At 41.6% G+C, this 15,702-nt stretch overlaps 1 pseudogene; it reads left to right on the forward strand.

Moving 5' to 3' along the window:
- Window positions 1–1,720: 1,720 nt before the first annotated feature.
- On the forward strand, window positions 1,721–15,008 carry LOC130417418 (uncharacterized; annotated as a pseudogene).
- The last annotated feature ends 694 nt before the right edge of the window (window positions 15,009–15,702 follow it).

Raw genomic sequence — 15,702 nt, forward strand, 5'->3', positions numbered from 1 at the left:
CAGTTAAGCTGGTATACATCCGCGCTAAAATATCAAGGTGAAAGTCATCATAGCTTGCGTAGTATAGACCCAGCTCCCAACCCAACTTTGAGAATAGATTAACGGCGACATTTTTTTTATCGCGCAATAAGAGTCTCACTGCATTAACGGCGTTAACGCCGTTAATGGCCCACCACTAATATAAAGTAATTAAAAGATTTAAAACTTAGGGGCGTCACCCAGGGGCGGTTCTAGGGAGACTGGAGTTCCGAGGCTTACCCCAAAGACATCCATAAATATGTCAGAATACACATTTAACATCTAAAAATGTATAGAGCCTGCCGTTTTCTCTGTTTTTTTTTTCAAAGCGGTTAGGGCATTGCGCTGTTGTGGCGTCTGCCGTTTCTAAGCAACCATGAGTTGAGCTTGTCGTAAGATTCCAGCAAAGATCGTTCTATTTCATTTCAGTCAACACGGCACAGTATTGGTCAGCCTAGCTAAGGATGAGCTGTCAGGAGATGGTATATCAAATAAGCCACGCCCCGCTTGCTACCCCGGCTATAAATACGGGCGTGAGCCACTACCCATTCTCTTTTTTGCCTCCTAGCTATCGAGGTAAGCTGTTTACGGTAAGATTTTCCTTATGGTATTTAACAGAAATATCTGTGATTATAAGATTGGAACGAGGGCGTATTCGCTCACTCGATTGTTTGTTTGGTAAACATACATTGTAAGAATTTCTGAGCCTCTGCACCCACGAAAAGGTATGCTACCGCTAGTTCTGTGTTTACTTTTTGGTATGTTATAAGTGCTGTTTCAATCACTTGAGTCCCATGGCCGGCTAGCTCGCTACCTCAGGAGGACAAGGTCAGATGTAAACAAGCTTACAAGCGTAAGCATATACAAGGCGACCTTGATCAGCTGCAGACGCAGATGAGAAGTATGCTGGAGAAACTAAAATTGTGGTGGAGGCTCAGCAAGAAGCTGCAAAACCTCGAGGCTTGGGTTTGGCAAAACCAAAAAGGCAGCGCCGCCATCCGGATGAAATCTCAATGGTAGCGTCTGGCAGGTTTGGAAGGGATGAATGCCCCGAGCATTCTGACATCGACGACATTTCTGACTTCGACATGGGTGAGTACGCTACCCAGGACTTTGACTCAATGTGTTTGGACCCTTCAATCAAGGCAGTGATCGCCAGAGCAGCTGTGCGAGCAAAGCTGCCTCCCCAGGCTGCCTCAACATCAACCTCAGTGTTTGATAGAGGCCCTCAGCGTAATAAATCAGAGGGGTTGCCAATCCTTCCTGATCTTATAGCTGAGTTGCAGTCTTCCTGGAAAGCCAATAGCTCCACTGCACTTCCCAGGACACAGCTGAGTAACCTGGCAGGAGCAGCGCCCCAAGGGCTGACTACAACTCCTCAGATCGGACCAACATTTGCTATGTTGACAGGGGCTGTAGCTAGGACTGGAGGGGATGCTACACACCCTCAGAAGCAGGGTAGGATGATTGACAGTCAGCTGCGGAAAGCCTATCAGGCCTCTGCCTTGTCAGCTCGACTGGCTTGCACAAACTCTCTACTATTGATATATTTGGAGAGTCTGTTGCAGGATTCGTTCTCCTCCTCGACAGAGGAGGAAAGTATCCCAGAATCATTACGAGTGGTGGATTCAGCATCCCTGACTCTACAGATGCAGTCAGTACTGAAGGACCGCCTTCCAACTTCATCATAACAAGTTAAGTTATGGTAAAGACGGGTCGGAGACTGCTCGGACTAATGGCAGCAGCCAGTCAGGGGGTGCCATTGGGGGTTGCTTCATATGAGCCCATTGCAACGATGGTTCGCAAGGTACAAAGTAAGTCCATACGAGAATGGACGGAGACTGATGCCCAGAGATCTGGATTGTCTTCCAGCGGTCAAATGGTGGCTTTCGACTCCAGGCTTGACGGAAGGAGTCAATATGGGCCCATTATGGTCAAGAGAGACCATAACGACAGATGCTTCACAGACAGGCTGGGGGGCTGTCTGGCGAGGCAACTGTAGTGTATTTCGGGGGAAACTATGAGTTTGATCACAGTAAAAGACATATAATTAATGATGATTAACTATACCTGTTTCATACACTTTATCGGATTCGGCAGACCTGATAATAGCGACAAATTAAAATTCACTCGTCCAGCGAGTGATCCGCAGATCGTATATCAAATCTAAGAAATATTACTTTCCTGGCCTTGGAAACATAACACTCTTACTGTATGTAGTACAGTACCGCTACAGAAATTATAACGAAATCAAGCAGTTTAAGTGACGTTAATATGTGATAAAGAAACACAGCAACAATTCGAGCATGCAGACAAATGCAGGTTTATTGACCACACTAAAGGGAAAACAAACCTAAGCAATAACAAACAAACATGAAACGTAAAAGCAGTAAAGAAATGGAAGAAATAGACAAAGCAAAGATTGGCAGTATTAGGAGGAAGGATCGCTGATTGCACTTCCGGTTCCTGATTGCATCGCTGCCGGCGGCTAGTTTGTATCCTCTGACACTTGCTTCACCTCACATTTGTTCCTGGTCTTAATATTAGTGTATTTTACTATCATTGTCGTTGCCGAATTATTTATAACTTTATTTTCTAAATCTATATTAATTGAAGCGTAACGCCGCTAGCATATTAGCGTGTTAGCTCGCCTTCTGTTTACGTTGTGGAATATCATCTCCCCCTATTTGTCTTGTGTGCTAACTGTTTCTCATTTTAAGTGTATATACTAAGACTCATCAAGCAACCTTGGTAAGTTAGGATTGCACTTCATACCCGGTGAGTTATGGCTTCTATTCCTATTATTGTTACTTGCACATCATGTCATATGTTTAGCTTAGCCTTCTCTGTCAGCGGCGAGGGTTTTACATGTGATAAATGCAGGGGAGTAGTTAGGCTGACGGAGAAGATCTTAGAATTAGAGTCTCGCATCCAATCTTTATTTGAGGATAGTAAGAGTGTTAGGACTGTAGAAAACACTTCGGATGCGAGCAATGTTCACACAGCTCGGTTCCGGTTGAAAATCCCCTGCAGCTGGGAAACTTTGTGACGGTGAGACGGCATAGTCGCAGGACAAAGCATCACTCAACCGTTCCGATTAAAGTCTCGAACAGGTTTGCCCCGCTCAGTGACGCACCGACTGAGAAACCTGCTGAATGTGCCCTAGTGATCGGTGATTCTATTGTCCGGAACGTTAACATAGAGACACCAGACACCATAGTCAAATGTTTACCGGGAGCCAGAGCGCCTGACATCAAGTCAAATTTAAATGTGCTGGCTAAAACTAATCGTAAATTCAGTAAGATTGTTATTCACGTCGGCACAAATGATGTTAGACTCCGTCAATCGGAGATCACTAAAGATAATATTAAAGAGGTGTGTGAGCTCGCAAAAACGATGTCAGACACTGTAATATTCTCTGGCCCCCTTACTGTTTACCGTGGTGATGAGATTTGTAGCAGATTATCATCACTAAATGGCTGGTTGTGGTGCCTGCAGAATAATACAGATTTTATAAATAACTGGAAGAGTCTTGAGGGCAGACCTGACCTGTTGAAACGAGATGGTCTCCATCCCTCCTGGGATGGGGTTTCCCTCCTCTCTTGAAATTTGGCACACAGTCTTAATAATGCTAAAGTCTGACTACCTAGGGCCCAGGTCAGGAAGGAGACAGAATGGCTTAACCAACTGTCTGCTTGCCGTCTCGCGTTACAGAATACACAAAATATACAACATGTAATAATCCCTTTTTACAAACAACATAAAATAGAGACTGTGTCTGTCCCCCGGATTAGCAAACATAAGATATTGCGTAAACCACTTGAAAGTAATTTAATAAACGTTAAACAAATCAAACATGAACAAAATATAGATAATCAACTGTTAAGACTCGGATTGCTTAATATTAGATCTCTCTCAAATAAAGCACATTTTGTTAACGATTTGATAACCGATCATAAAATAGACATGCTTTGTTTGACAGAAACATGGCTAAAGCCAGATGATTATATTACTCTAAATTAATCCGTTCCCCAAGATTATTACTATAAAAACGAGCCTCGTCTAAAAGGTAGAGGGGGAGGTGTCGCTGCACTTTACAATAATTCTTTTATCACCTCTCAGAAGTCTAATTTTAAATACAATTCTTTTGAAGTCATGGTACTTCATGTATCGACACCTAATACTAAGGACAAAACATTTTTTAAATTTATTTTAGCTATTGTATATAGGCCTCCAGGGCACCACACAGATTTTATTAAAGATTTTGTTGGGTTCTTATCAGAACTAGTACTGGCCGCGGATAGAGTCCTTGTCGTCGGTGACTTTAATATCCATGTAGACAATGATACACATGCCTTGGGACTGGCTTTCAAAGACACTCTTAACTCCATGGGCGTTAGTCAAAATGTGTCAGGACCCACTCACCTTCGTAATCATACTTTAGATTTAATACTTTCTTATAGTATAAATGTGGACGATGTTAAAATCGTTCAGCAGAGTGAAGATATTTCGGATCATTATCTAATATTATGTTTGCTTCAATGGCCTACGGCTGCAAATCAAACTCCTTGTTACAAATATGGTAGAACGATTACTTCAACCAAAGATGCGTTTCTCGATAATCTGCCTGAATTGTCTAAAATATCTAGCATGAGTAAAAACGTTGACGATTTTGACACTACTATTGAAAATTTTAACGCTACTTTCTCGGAAATATTAGACACAGTTGCTCCTCTGCGTTTAAAGAAAATTAAAAATAGCAGCCCAACACCGTGGTATAATGAACACACTCAGACTCTAAAAAAAGCGTCCCGGAAAATGGAGCGCAACTTTAAGAAAACTAATTTAGAGGTATTTCGTATAGCATGGAAGGATAGTACTCGAAATTACAGGAATGCCATAAAAACGTCTAGATCCGCCTACTTTTCAACACTACTAGAGGAAAACCATCACAACCCTAGGTTTTTATTTAACACCGTGGCTAAATTAATAAAAAATAAGTCGTCATCGACGTCAGATTCTGATTATCAGCATAACAGTGATGAATTATGAACTACTTCACGAGTAAAATCCAAGATATTAGAGAAAATATTATAACAATGCAACCTGTAGTGAAATCCGCTGAACAAACTAACTACAGCACCCCTAAGGAGAAATTGCAATTATTTTCTAAAGTAGATCACGATGAACTGTCTAAAATCATTAGATCATCTAAATCAACAACATGCATGCTAGACCCTATACCTACAAAACTACTGAAAGAAATGCTCCCAGAAATTATAGATCCTCTTCTCAGTATTATTAACTCATCTCTGACATTAGGACATGTGCCTAAAGCATTTAAGGTGGCTGTTATAAGGCCTTGAAAAAACTTGACCCTAAAGAACTGGGGAATTACAGGCCTATGTCGAATTTACCTTTTATATCTAAAGTTCTGGAAAAAGTAGTTTCAACTCAATTATGCTCCTTCCTCCAAAGGAATGACATTAAGGATGAATTCCAGTCTGGATTTCGAGCATGTCACAGTACAGAGACTGCTTTGATCAGAGTTACAAATGATCTGCTTTTAGCGTCTGACCGTGGCTGTATTTCATTATTGGTGCTACTAGACCTCAGTGCTGCATTTGACACCATTGACCACAGCATACTTCTACATAGACTCGAAAATTACGTCGGCATTAACGGAATAGCATTGAAATGGTTTAAGTCTTATTTATCTGACCGTTTTCAATTTGTAGCAATAAACAATGAGGTGTCCCGCAAATCACAAGTCCAGTACGGTGTACCACAGTGCTCAGTCTTGGGGCCTCTGCTCTTCGCATTATACATGCTACCTCTAGGAGATATAATAAAGCGACACGGAATTAGCTTTCACTGTTATGCTGATGATACTCAACTTTATATTTCCTCGAAGCCTCATGAAACCCAGCAGTTCGATCGAATAAAGGATTGCATAGTTGACTTAAAAATGTGGATGTTTAACATTTTTTTACTACTAAACTCGGACAAAACAGAAGTGTTACTTACTGGACCGAAAACTGCTATGCGTAACAACCAAGAATACTGCTTAACGATTGACGGATGCCCCATAAAATCCTCGTCATCAGCAAAGAATCTTGGCGTTATATTCGACAGTACTCTGTCATTTGAAAGCCATGTCGCCAACACCTGTAAAATTGCATTTTTCCATTTTAAGAATATATACAAATTATGTCATATGCTGTCACTGTCAGATGCAGAGAAATTAATTCATGCATTCATGACATCAAGACTAGATTACTGTAATGCACTTCTAGGTGGTTGCCCTGCGGGCCTATAACAAAAACTGCAACTGGTTCAAAACGCGGCAGCTCGAGTTCTTACACGTACAAAAAAGTATGAGCATATAACCCCGGTTCTGTCAACCTTGCACTGGTTACCTGTAAAGCATCGGATTAACTTTAAGATCTTGCTTATTAGCTATAAAACCCTACATGGTCTAGCGCCGCAGTATTTGAATGAACTTCTATTGTATTACAGACCTCCACGTACATTACGCTCTCAGGCGTCCTGTCAATTGGTAATACCTAGAATTTCAAAATCAGGTGCAGGTGGTAGATCCTTTTCTTATCTAGCGCCTAAACTTTGAAATATTCTTCCCTGCACGGTCCGGGAAGCAGACACACTCTGTCAGTTTAAATCTAGACTAAAGACTCATCTTTTTAATCTTCCATACACTCTACCTCCATAATAATAATCCTCAGAGGATTTAGACTGCATTATTTAGATCAACCGGAACCAGGAACACATCAAACAACAAATTATGTACTTGTTGCATCAAAGAGTGCAGAACAGTACTCTACTCTCAGCCAGTCTTGTCTCTTTGTTCCAAGGTTACCGCAGGATGCAGTTCATGCCCAGACCTGATGGCAGAGCTGAGAATTGGAAGCGGTGACCTGACAAGAGCTAAGAGGATAGAGCTGGAAAAAGGACGCGACAACTTTGTTTTTCCTACAACATTTCAAATGCTATTAGTTTGTTAATGATAATCTTAAATCCTTAATTTTTATATTTTTACTAAGCCTTGTTGTGCAAGCACTCTTGAGCTTGTGCAGAGGCAGCAGCTTTTGCCAGAGGGGAACTGGAATCCCCTGGTTGGGCCTGGGTTCCCCTGAGTTTTTTTTTCTCAATGGGAGTTTTGGGTTCCTCACCACCGTTTGCATATTGTTTTGCGGTATCTGCCTGGCCGGGGGGGCTGCTTTAGAATTTAGAACTCATACTTGTATTCAATGTGTCTCATGTACAGCTGCTTTGTAACAATGAAAATTGTAAAAAGCGCTATATAAATAAAGTTGAGTTGAGTTGAGTATTACAAACAACTATTCACATCTGCATGAACCATCAAGGACAGTCTCCTTAGTTAAAAGGGGTTACAGCTTAAACGCACCTATTTAGGAAATAGTTGATACTTGCATTGGTTTCCTTTTGAGTGTGCTTGGACAAGGTTTTGTGCCCGTGGTAAAGTGTTCTCAAAGTCCTGATGGTTTCAAAGCAAGCGGGTGAGTCCATCTACTTCTTTCTTAGAGCCGGGATTGGCTGACGAAGTTAGCCGAAGTAATTCTGCCCAAAGGAAAAACTGTCTCCGAAGAGAGAGACAGGTCTCAGGAGGTGTTCTTGAACTGGAACGCGCGAACACACGGAGGAGCTGAGCATCGATATCTCCGTTCACGGGTGTTTTAAAGCCTGGGGGGTTCCACGCCCCTCCACATCCAATGTGATGAGCTGATTTTGGAGAGAAGTCAAATTCCTTTGTTTCGCCTATTAGCTCATTTGCATTTAGGATTACTTAGGAGTTTGGTGCTGTAAAACTCTTAGAATTACATAAAATGAGTATGGTAGGAAACACCTTACTGTGCTATACATCATCTTTCAAGGAATGAAAAGAGAAACATTTAGATATAAAACATGCCAGTGTTATAAGTACATTGACCTGAAGTTTGTACAAGAATGAAAATATAAACAGAATACAACTAAACACACATGCTTTTGAGGTTATAGGCGAGGCAGAATAACATGGGGACAAACATACAATGTGGAGATATAGAGGTATATCCATTTAGAACATTCTTTTGTGGATAAGGAGAAAAGACAGACAATTTCCAGAGGAGATGAAACCTAGGCCACATTCCTTTTAGAGCAAATGGTCCATCTTTGGAGAAGCACCCCATCCTCCCTGTTGGGACTTCTTTGAAGTCTAATGGAGGTGTTATAAACTATCCTGACCAAATGATGGATGCTTAAGAGAGAGCAGTTGGATCAGACTTGCTGGTACCGGTTAGGCCCCTACAGAGAGGTTGTAGAATTTTACGACGACAAATGGTCACCTTTGATCCGGTCAAGATCCTACACAACCCAGTACAAGGGGAATAGGATGCCCTGTGGGTAGGAGTACACATCAACCTCTTGGAGTTGGTGGCTGTACATCAAGCTTTGATCCACTTTCTGCCTCAGCTTCGGGTGAGACAAATACTTGTCCGTTCCGACAACACAAAGGTTGTGTCGTACATAAACCGTACATAAATGCCCTTACACAGGAAGGCCCGGGATCTCCTTTTTTGGGCACATTCTCGAGGCATCCCAGATAGCAATATTTTGCGGCCCAAATCTGGCCCACACCTTACTCCCCATACGTTACTCATCTGGCCCACATATGGCATGGAATGATGGCACTTGTGAGGTCCGCTCCTGTTTGCCAGATTTGGGCCACAGGCATGCCAAAGCTATGCCACATGTCAAACATCAAAACAAATAAAGACACCAATAAATGACTAAGTTACAACTGAATATTTTTTTTATCATGGACAAACAAGGATCAAGAGCCCAACTAAAGGAAACACTAAACACTATCAGGGTGACTTCTTATAGTTGGTGTTTTCTTCAGTGATTGTGTTTGTTAACAGCAGGTGTTCATCATTAATGATCAATCATCACTTGTAATGTGAACTCAATTGATTAATTCACTGCATGACTAAATTAACATTTCACACCAGAAAGACTCTGCTTCAGTGTATGGACTCCTATATACACCAGGGTGTACATTTAGCACCAGGGAGTTTGCTGTGTACCAGAGTTCAGTAGTTCATCTATCAAAACACAACTTATATTGCCAGTCTGAATAATGGGGTGACATGGACAGAATGGTTCTGGAGACACAAGGGACGACTTGAGCTCAACAACAAAACATGAGATTTGACGACTAAAAATCTGAGCATGGACAACACCATGACATACAACATGAAGGTGACAATCTCAAAAATTCGGAAAGAAAGCAAAATTTATCTAAAAGTCCAAGTTGAGGATTTGATATATGTATGTCTAGCCCAGGCAACACGATGATGTCACAGCAATCTCACAGTGATGTCACCATGAGTTTACGGAATACTCACGATGAGATCAAAATGTAACCTCACAGCAAACTCACTGTGTATTTCACTGTGTATCACAATATTTTACAATAACTTTTACGTTTCTTTTGCTGACACATCTGATATTGTTTAAATTAACTATTTGTCTTCCTTAGGAAAGTTGAAAGCTACCTGCGCTGACGGTCCTCTTCATGTCTATCAAAGTTTACTTAAATGTTAAAAGCTGGGTCTGCGATTCTTTCTGCAATCATTTTTGTCATTCTGCTCCCATTCACACTGAGAAACCATTAAGAAAAGTGGCATGAATATACTTTTATATCTTTTGTTGAAGGGGCAGGACCATATTTGAATCAGTTGAGCATGGCAATTCTTTTATTGAAAAATTGTCCGTAGGGTGTGAGTGCGTGAGTGAATGAGTGAGTGTGTGTGTGTGTGTGTGTGTGTGTGCCCTGCGATGGGTTGGCACTCCATCCAGGGTGTATCCTGCCTTGATGCCCGATGACTCCTGAGATAGGCGCAGGCTCCCCGTGACCCGAGGTAGTTCGGATAAGTGGTAGAAAATGGAATGGAATGGAATTCTTTTATTTAAATAAATTTATGATATATTTACACAGTTAACCCATCTTTTAATAGCCACTTTACAAAACTCTGTTCTTCTAAAACTTGTTTTGGAACTTGTTCAGCTTGCTTCGGACCGTGGCCAACCCCTGAGCGCCTCCACATTTGCTGCTTTCTTTGTGTCCAATGGAGTGATGCTTCATCTGATATTTTCGTAGACTACCCCCTTCTTCTTTTACTATCTGCAAAATAACACACTTCCCCCACCCAGTTTCCACATAAACTTGTTTCTTAGACCCCGCGCTATATGGGTATGTGCGTTGCATGTGTAGCATACTTTCCTGTTCTCCTTTCCTGCATGGAATGCTACACACACACACACAACCCCCACATCCTGTTGAAAATACCATTTTGCACTCTAGTATTCTCCCTTAATCTTTCAACCCTTTAAGCACACACTTTATTCGTAATTGTTCACACTAATACACACATTCATAAAAAAGATAAAATGTAACTTAAAACATAGACTGTAATTAAATGGACACTATAATTAAAACATAAATTGTAATTAAAACCCTTCAGCAGTAAGGGCAATATTCAGAAACTAAAGGCTGGGAATGCTAATAGCCTGAGGGCTAATAGTGAATGGTTGTATAAAACACATTTACAGTTGTGTTCAAAATTATTCAACCCCCAATGCTGTAAATGGTTTTAGGGAATTTAGTGTACATTTGTAATTGTATTCAGAATGAAATCCTACAAGGACTTCTTAAAGAACCATATGCAACTAAAATAACATCAATTAGTTTTGTTATACAGTAGTAAATGTTGCTTTTGTGAATTCTTCATTGACATAATTATTCAACCCCTTAAAGACTACCACTCTGAAGAACAGAGGTTCAATGAAGTGTTTTCAATCAGGTATTGAAAACACCTGTGGATATCAGGGAGCAGCAATAAAGCCTAATAAGCACCAATTAGGCAGCTTTAAAATGACTGTGATACTCAGCTCCTTCTAGACATTTACTGGTGTGGTTAAAAACATGGTGAGGTCAAGAGAATGGTCCAGGAAGACAAGAGAACAGGTGATTACTCTTCACAGGGAGGGCAATGGCTATAAGAAGATTGCAAAGATGTTAAACATACCAAGAGACACCATAGGAAGCATCATTCGCAAATTCAAGGCAAAGGGCACTGTTGAAACGCTACCTGGTCATGGCAGAAAGAAGATGCTGACTTCGACTGCTGTGCGCTACCTGAAGCGTAGAGTGGAGAAAAGTCCCTGTGTGACTGCTGAGGAACTGAGAAAAGATTTGTCAGATGTGGGTACTGAAGTTTCTGCTCAGACAATACGGCGCAACCTGCGTAATGAAGGCCTCCATGCCAGAACTCCCAGGCGCACCCCCTTGCTGTCCCCAAAGAATAAGAAGAGTCGACTGCATTATGCCAAAAGTCATGTGGACAAACCACAGAAGTTTGGGGATAGTGTTCTGTGGACTGATGAAACAAAATTAGAACTGTTTGGGCCCATGGATCAACGCTATGTTTGGAGGAGGAAGAACAAGGCCTATGAAGAAAAGAACACCTTGCCTACTGTGAAGCATGACGGGGGATAATCATGCTTTGGGGCTGTTTTGCTTCTGCAGGTACTGGGAAGCTTCAGCGTGTGCAAGGTACCATGAATTCTCTTCAGTACCAGGAGATATTGGATGACAATGTGATGCAGTCCGTCACAAACCTGAGGCTTGGAAGACGTTGGACCTTTCAACAGGACAATGATCCCAAGCATTCCTCCAAGTCCACTAGAGCAGCGGTTCTCAATCCTTGTCCTCGCGACCCCCCGCTCTGCATATTTTGTATGCTTCTCCTACCGCTTCGGAGGTTTGTTTAATACACCCATAAGAGCCCTGCGAAGTAAACATCACTAGATATTCTGACATAAATCCAGTTCGAAATGGGCATAATGTTGCGCAAATCTCAAAATTACGGTTAAATAACCCTTCAATCTTCCGTATTAGGTTTTGTTCTTCGTGTTCTTTAGTTAACGTCAGCCGATTTCCTCTGTGCAGGGAGTAGAGAGCAATGAACACAGTTCAGGGAACACGTCAATCGGAACGCGGTTCATTCATTAAGCTCTCTTCTAATGAGCTAGAGATTTAAATCAGGTGTGTTAAACAAGAGAGATAGACAAAATATGCAGAGCGGTGGGTCGCGAGGACCAGGATTGAGAACCGCTGCACTAGAGCATGGTTGCAGATTAAAGGCTGGAACATTTTGAAGTGGCCATCGCAGTCACCAGACTTAAATCCGATTGAGAACCTCTGGTGGGACTTAAAGAAAGCAGTTGCAGTGCGCAAGCCTAAGAATGTGACTGAACTGGAGGCTTTAGCCCATGATGAATGGGCGAAGATACCCGTAGATCGCTGCAAGACACTTGTGTCAAGCTATGCTTCACGTTTAAAAGCTGTTATAACTGTAAAAGGATGTTGTACTAAGTACTAAGATTGAATGTCACTTGGGGGTTGAATAAAACTGATAATGATGTGAGCTCAGAAAAGACATTTGTGGTTATTTCATTATAAATGTTATGTTATATTTGTCTGACCTACACGTGCCTCTTTGATTTAATTGTAAGCAGGATGACTGAATGATCATAATCAATGTCAAACCGACCAAAACAATCAATTTCAGTGGGGGTTGAATAATTTTGAACACAACTGTATCTGTTGCTATAGGATACACTTAAGGATAAAGCTTACCCTCGGGGGATTATCTATTTAGAACATAACTCTTAAGATATAACAGGAATAAACTATATATTAAGAAAAAGTTTGACGGAGCTCCGTCTCAAACCACGGTCTCTGAGCAAACAAGAAGGGACCACAATCAGGTTCTTCAGGCTCGAATAGACTACTGCAATTTTTTGTATGTCGTTGTCCCTCAATCTTGTATTTTCTCACTTAACTGGCTGCCAGTAAAATTGATTTTAAAATTCTACGACTACATAGTCTGGCATTTAATATTCCCTAATTTACTGTTTGAGGATTTTACATTTGAGGAATCCTTTGCCTATGTACAGAATGTGTTTAATTGAGTATTATTGTGTTTTTATCAATTTAATTTTTTTGGTTGTGTGATTTAAAACTTTGATCAACGTCTTTCTGTGAAGCACTTTGGTCAGCCTTGGGTGTTTTTAAATTGTGCTATGTGAATAAAATTGTATTGTATTTTATGTATCATTAAATTACAAGTTAAAAAATTTAAGGTTTCTTAACATATAATCTATCTGTTGCTATTAGAAAATGGAGGCATGACAATGTGGATTTACAGTTTTTTTTTTCAGAGCAATTGGCAAAGCATTAGAAGGTTAAACATGTCTTGCAAAAGAGGAAAAAAGTTCTCAAATATTCATCCAGACGCACTTAAAAGCATGGGCAGAGCTATCAGGGGGCCAGAGGGGCCGGGTTCTCCCAAACAAAAGCAGCTGGACTGTGTTCCTTACGACTTACCTATGACTATAGTCTTATTAAATGTTGCATGTGTAGCCTACAGAACGTGGCCTACAGAAATAGCGACTTTGCCAATTGTGGACAAAATGAATAAGAATAATATGCAAAGGGACACCCATGGTGTGATAAGAGAAAGCCTGCTTCTGAAGCACTCAGCTTCTATAACAAAACCAAAAACACCAAGAAAGAAAAATTTGTCACTGAAATAAATACTCAAATGTATATAAATAATGTTACAGAATCATATTGATCGGAATTCATGATGGTGCAAAATGACTTCACAGACTTTGTACAAATAATCCTTACCAAACCACATGAGAACGTTCAATACGATCAGCACTAATAGAGAGACAGTAAAGAAACACAAAATCAAAAAAGCAAGAATAGAAACTGAAATCAAACAAATCAGAACATTAAGTAAAACAACTTAATCCCCCTGGAAAAACAGCAGTGTGGCTTGGAGTAGCTGTTGGAGAAGACACTATGTTTTGTCAACTGCTTTAACAAACAACATTAAAACATAAAAAATACCTACTTCAAAACATTTAAAATATACTAAATAAAGAAAACGTATCCGCTCGATAATGTCCCATTCCTCACGCTACAATGGCTTCTTTGGCCTTTACAACAGTCACAGACATCGCTGCGCCCCTGCCAAACTGCAAAGCTGACCAAGTGGGACCCCTGACGGCACACCTCACTAAAATGAGCATGTAACTAACATCAGATAAACGACCATGCTAACATCCCAAACCACAGCATAAAACTTACCTGAGGAAAGTAGCACTTCTGCAAGTACGTCTAAACTCACCCACCCACACACGTCATACAACACAAAAGGCCTTAAAGGTACAGTGTTTCATGGACCACTGGTACATTAATCGGGTTACATGTCCACTAAAACAACAAGTTTACATAAAAACAGCCACAACAATGAACCAGCTAAGCTAAATTGCTCAAACGCCTACCTGCATTGCTCGTCGCAACGCAGTAAGGGGCGGGTTTTCGGCCATGTGACTATGGCATCCCTAACCAGTTTATATACCCAACTGGGCAAATGCTGTTTGGTTACGTATTAAATGCCTGTAATTAGTTCCAATGTGTGTCCAGCCCTGCTACACAAGGAATCTTGTTTTCTGAGCTCATTTATTGATAAACATTATAGTAAACATAATGGTGGCGCCCGTGTCGGCTACGGCTGCAGTGGCTCTGATAGCACCAGTGAATTGTAATGATAGTTTGCACAGTTTTAACAAAAAAATTATAGAAATCGGCAGCAGAGTCCGATATAGTGTACGACCGTCAGCAAGTGCTGGACCTGGCAGAAAACAGCAGTTCAGGACATGTAGATACAACCACACTGGAGCTCTACGCAGCCGTCTCGGATTGCTACGGTCCGCTACGCCCAGCGGCCTGCGATGGAGCGGACTCTCGTACCAGCGGTGTCCGCCAGCGCGGGAGGCGGAGGCGGGGTGACAGGAAGCGGAAGCTGGGGTGTCAAAGCGGGGCTAACAGCTAAGCTGAAAGCAAACCCGTACATATCGCTGCTACCCTCAGTCTAGATGAATCCATCCGTACCAGATGATGCCGTAAGCATGGAGGGGCTAACAACATTCAGATCGGACAGAAGCAGCTCTGTCAACAGAAAATCCTGGGGCGGTGGTTTGTGCATATACATCAAAAACGACTGGTGTACCAACGTAGAGGTGATGTTAAGTCACTGCTCTCCTGATGTGGAATTACTGACGGTGAAATGCAGACCTTTTTATCTACCTCGGGAATTCACTGTTATTATCATCACAGCAGTGTACATTCCCCCAGGTTCAAACACCAGAGAAGCCCTGAGCATTCTCTACCACTCCATCAGTGACCTGCACATCTACACATCCAGAGGGGGTTTTCATGGTGACAGGGGAGTTCAATCAGGCCAATATGAAAAATGTATTTCCAATATGTATGTGAATTTTGCAACAAGAGGTGAGAATACGCTGGACCGGATTTACACCATTCAAGGCAGTACCCCACCCCCACCTTGGCTCCTCAGACCATCTCTCTGTGATGCTAATTCCTGCATATCATCCTCTACTGATCAGGAATATGCCAAGTGTGAAACAGGTGAGGGTGTGGCCTGCTCGAGCCATGGTAGCATTGCAGGACTGTTTCAAGCACACAGACTGGGACATGTTTAAGTCAGCTCCTGAGGACATCCAGGA

The sequence above is a fragment of the Triplophysa dalaica genome, chromosome 1 (genome assembly GCF_015846415.1).
Source record: "Triplophysa dalaica isolate WHDGS20190420 chromosome 1, ASM1584641v1, whole genome shotgun sequence".
In the NCBI taxonomy this organism is placed as follows: domain Eukaryota; kingdom Metazoa; phylum Chordata; class Actinopteri; order Cypriniformes; family Nemacheilidae; genus Triplophysa; species Triplophysa dalaica.